Source organism: Tupaia chinensis, unplaced genomic scaffold, assembly GCF_000334495.1.
Source record: "Tupaia chinensis unplaced genomic scaffold, TupChi_1.0 Scaffold143970_1, whole genome shotgun sequence".
Taxonomy (NCBI): Eukaryota; Metazoa; Chordata; class Mammalia; order Scandentia; family Tupaiidae; genus Tupaia; species Tupaia belangeri.
The window spans coordinates 869962-874853 of NW_006203821.1; the positions used below are offsets into that span (position 1 = coordinate 869962).

The 4892-nt window shown below is 46.7% G+C and overlaps 1 protein-coding gene across 2 annotated transcripts in view; it reads left to right on the forward strand.

Annotated features, from left to right (window-relative positions):
* MYL6B (myosin light chain 6B) overlaps nucleotides 1–4892 on the forward strand; it is a 15944-nt gene that overhangs the window by 5012 nt on the left and 6040 nt on the right. Inside the window, exon 2 of one of the 2 annotated variants that reach the window (XM_027767166.1) lies at nucleotides 3493–3716. The gene's annotated coding sequence lies outside the window, so the exon portion shown is untranslated. Of the gene's footprint in view, nucleotides 1–3394; nucleotides 3717–4892 lie in introns of those variants that run through there. The other variant, XM_006165597.3, reaches the window with a different exon arrangement.

Here is a 4892-nt window from a genome sequence, read left to right on the forward strand (position 1 = left end):
AGAAAGGATTGTGGCATGGCCATCCTCCTTGGGGGGTGATTTCTCGCTTTCTGTCTCTCTGTCTCTGTCTTTCTGGTGAGCTCACGTGCCCTAAAGCAAAAAACTCTTTAAAAAAATACTGTATAGTGGCTTAATCATACATGTTATCATCAATAATTTTCCATTTCTAGTTTTATATGTATATATATATTTTTTTACCCTTACTTCTTTTTAAAGGAATTCGTTTTATTTATTTTTAAAATTTATTTATTCATTCATTTATTTTTTAATTTGAGAGAGAGAGAGAGAGAAAGAGGGAAAATGAGAAAGCAAGCCCCCAGGTCCGGGACTCGAACCATGTTCAGCCATATGGAGTGTCCAGCACCTTGACCACCATGCCACCTGCTGGCCACTTACCCTTATTTCTTACCCTCTGCCATTTTGCACCCTCCTCCCACACCATCTCAGGTGTCTACAGCAGTTTTCCATTCCATTCTTTGCCACATTTTATTGATTCACAACATTTCTTAAATTTTTTTACCCTTATTTCTTTTTAAAGGAATTCGTTTTATTTATTTTTAAAATTTATTTATTCATTCATTTATTTTTTAATTTGAGAGAGAGAGAGAGAGAAAGAGGGAAAATGAGAAAGCAAGCCCCCAGGTCCGGGACTCGAACCATGTTCAGCCATATGGAGTGTCCAGCACCTTGACCACCATGCCACCTGCTGGCCACTTACCCTTATTTCTTACCCTCTGCCATTTTGCACCCTCCTCCCACACCATCTCAGGTGTCTACAGCAGTTTTCCATTCCATTCTTTGCCACATTTTATTGATTCACAACATTTCTTAAATCATCTATTTTCAATAGCAAGTTCAGCTAGTATATACATATCTGTGAATACCTGTCTGACTTTAGGGGTGAAACTCTGAGTATAATTAATATACTATAAGGTAGCACCTGGTTGATGCTATATAGCCTATTATGGTCATTAAATAGGTATTTTAAAATATATTATATATATATATATTTTGAGAGGTTTTTGCTATAGGGCACATGTACTCGCCAGAGAGACAGAAAGCAAGAAGTCATCCCCCAGGCGGATGGCCACACGGCAATCCCTTCTCTTACATTCTCCTCTTGGGATCTTGGGCACACACGCAGATGTGCTTGGTGTGAGTTTAAGCCATTGGGTCTGGGACTTGACCTGCGGTCGACTACATGGGAGTTCAGCGACCTAGCCATTATGCTAACTGCTGGTCCCATTTTTAAATATATTTTTTAATTTCAAGAAAAGCAGTTTTAGCTTCAACAAATCAAAGAAATGCTAAGGAACTATACTTAAAATTGTACTGTCTGAAGATGAAGAGGGCTTATTTTCCCTAGGAGGAGAGGAATTTTCTCGCTTTCCCATATTTCTTGTAACCCTGTGGTGATTTCTAGTCATCTGATGGATGGTGCGTTTCTTCCTTTAAGTTCAATCTGAGCGTTCAGAGCCATGCAGAGGAGGTGATCTGCAATCTCTCTTCTGTTCCATTTTCACTCTGTGCATCAGATTCAGTGGGAATAGAGGAATATTCTGAACCTAATCATATTCAGATGTTTGGAAGCTGTCCAGTTGGACTTGTCTAGACACTTAGTGCATAGAGGCCACTAGAAATGAATCTGGAGAAAGAAATCTCAGCAGAAAATCTCCATTTTTGGTCAATAAAATCAGTATTTCAGAGCTGAGGTTCAGTTTCCATCTCAGGATGGGCCTGGCCTCATCAGCATAATTTTTCAAGCTGCCAGGTCTGTGACTGAAACCAAAGACAGCCATGTGGGAGTCCAGCACCTTAACCACCATGCCACCTGCTGGTCCCTTTTTTTTTTTTTTAATAAAGAATTTTGTCATAGGGCATGTACAGGCTTCCTGGGGAGGAGAAAAACAGAGACAGTCAGAGGGAAAGCGAATAATGGCTGTGCTCAGCCATGTGGGAATCCAGCACCTGAACCACCAAGCCGCCTGATAACACAACCCCCCACATACACCCCATGTGCTAACTGGATGATTTTAAATCTGGACCCCTCCCCCACACACAGCATGATTTTAAAGCTACAGGATCAAGGTCTCCAACCCCAAAGTTAACCATATGGGATTCAGCTGCCTTTCCATGCCATCTGCTGGCCCATCAGTGGCGTTTTTTTGCCATAGCATACATGGGCTAGCTAGAGAGAGAGACAGAGAGGGAACGTGAGAAATTCCTCCAACCTGTAATCCCTTCTCTATTCTCTCAAGATTTTAGACAAGCACGTATGTCTGGTGTATTTTCTAAGCAGCCTGGTCTGGGAATCCCAACAGCTCAGCCCGTCATGTGCTTCAACAGCCATGTCACAGGCTGGCCCTCAACTTCAGTGTTTTAATGACTTTTAATACATTCTTCCAAATTGTATTCTAAGATTATATTCATGGTCTACTTCTCATCAGCGTTACATGAAACTGTGTTTTCCTATATTCTCTCCAACCCCAATTTTTTTTTTTCATTTTTTAAAAAAAGAATTATTTTACTTAATTTCATTTATTAATTTTTATTTCAATTTGACCAGAGAGGGACAGAGAAAGTGGAAAAGCAAGCCATCTCAGTCTGTGGTCGGCCATGTGGAAACCCAGCACCCTTAACCACCACACCATCTGCTGCCCCTGAAAACCAAATTTTCTACAATGAAAATCTTGGGCCAGCCAGTGGTGATGCTTAAGGTGACTGGGTCATACCTCCTGGATCCCATATGTGCCACTGAGCCCCTGAGTCCCCAACCAGGGCCTTGAATATTGTGGAACCAGCAGATAGCTTAATGGTTGTCACTGGACTCCCCCCACGGGTGACAACGATTTGAGTCTGTGTCCCATATCCTGTGGCTTGAGGCTCAGGCCCCTGAGTGTGCACGCTCAAAATTCTGAGACCAGAATGGAGCAGTAGGGACTGCAGCCTGACCACCCCCCCTCTCAGGTGATTTCTCACTTTCTCTGTCTCTCTACCTGGAGCACAAATATCCTATGGCAAACCAAAAAACAAAACCTTAAAAAATAATTTTGACGCCAGCAGGTGGCATGGAGGTTGAGGGGCTGGACTCCCACGTGGCCAATCACAATGCCGAGTCCTGGACCTAGTGGCTTACTTTCTCACTTCTCTCTCCGTGTCTCTCTCTGGTCAGATTGATAACAATAATAAAGTTTAATAAACATTTCTTTTTTTAAAAAATTGCTTACTTCTTCCTTCACTGCCAGACTAACAAGTGACAACTTTTTTTTTTTGGAGAGGTTTTTGCAAGAGTCACGTGTGCTCGCCAGAAAGAGAGAGAGAGAGACAGAGAGACAGAAACCTCCAGGGGGGACGGCCATGCCGCAATCCCTTCTCCTCCATTCTCCTCTCGGGATCTAAGCGCGACCTGAACACGCAAGGGCTAAGTGAGAAGGCTGTCTTGAGCCCCGCACCGTTTTAGAAGAAAGACTGTAAATTCTCCACTGTCTTTAGTTCCAGGACAAAGAGCGGGAAGGAAAGTCTGAGTCACCAACCGCCACCGGCGGCCGGAAGGCACCGCCCCAGTGTCGGCTTCGCCCAGAGAGCGCAGTTTCCCATCAGCCCGCGGGAGTGCCAGGACTACAACTCCCGGCATTCTCCGCGGCCGCCGGAATTAACCCTTCAAAGTCGAGGGCCGCAGTGCGCCCCGCCCCCGCCTTTTACCTGGACCCCGCAGGGTGAGTTTTTGGGGGCTGGGGAGGACGGCTTTCTTTAACGCGTAGGGGTGTGTTGTGTGTGTTTGTGTGTGTCTATATTCCTTGCGGGAGGATTGATCTGATTTTCCAAAGATGGCACAATTTGCAATAATGAGATTCAGACTCTTTTTTGCGAATGCGAGACCCTGAATCCCAGGAGCTAAATGAAATCACTGCTATCTACTCACAATGCCACCTAAATCCTTTTCTTTCCGCCCAGAACAAAAGTAGCCAGCAGCCCCTCTGCACTTGACCCTTTCCCAGCGTCCCCACCAGGGTTTCTGACTTCACGCCCTAGGCTCTCCTCAGGGTGTTTCTTATTCCTCTGATTGGGGGGTGAGTGCCCATGGAGCCCCCATCCTTCTGGATTAGAGAATTTAGGCCTTTTGTAGGGACCCCACCCTCCCCCAGGTGCCACTGCAGGATTCCTGAGGTTCAGCCAGCGCTCCCCCTTTTGTTTGCCTTAAATGCCCATTTGGCTTGTGGAAGACAGTCCTCAGGTCCTTCTCTGCAAGTGTGGGTGGTGGGTGTTAAGCCTGATCCTTGCCCTCCTCCCACCCCACAACAGTGGGCACAGGAGACAATGGGAAATGTCACACTCCTGTTTCTATGAGTCTTCTTTCTTAACACTGTGCACGTTCCAGTCTCTGGGCAGGGGGCCCAGGGCATACAAACACTGGGAATTATTGGACTGGGTGGGAGTCTCCTACCCCCGCTCCTCACCCATGGTCAGAGTGGAAGGGCTGCTTGTTAGCTTACCTTTCACTGCACTCAGACCCCACCTTTCCCAGTTCTGTCACAGCCTCCCTGACCCCTCCTTCCTCTCCTCCTACTCCCTCCCCTTCCTGGAGTCTAAACTGTTAGGTGCCCTGACCCCTATCTTTGCTGACCCCTGTCTCAGTGTCCACGGCAAGTATCCTACCCTCACCCCGAGGAGGTTAACTCCCCCATTCTGGGCAGTCTCTGTCTTCCTTCCCCTTCCCCTAAAGGGAACATTGTTTTGGCAGCCTTTGGGGAGGGGTGGACAGAGGGAAGACCTTGGGGCAGGAGTCCTGAACCATAGGAGGCCAGGGGAGTGAGGGCAGGCAGGCCTATCTCTCCTCTGCCTCACCCTCGCCACCGCCAACTGGCTCCCTGCCACTGCCCCTGCCCCCGCCC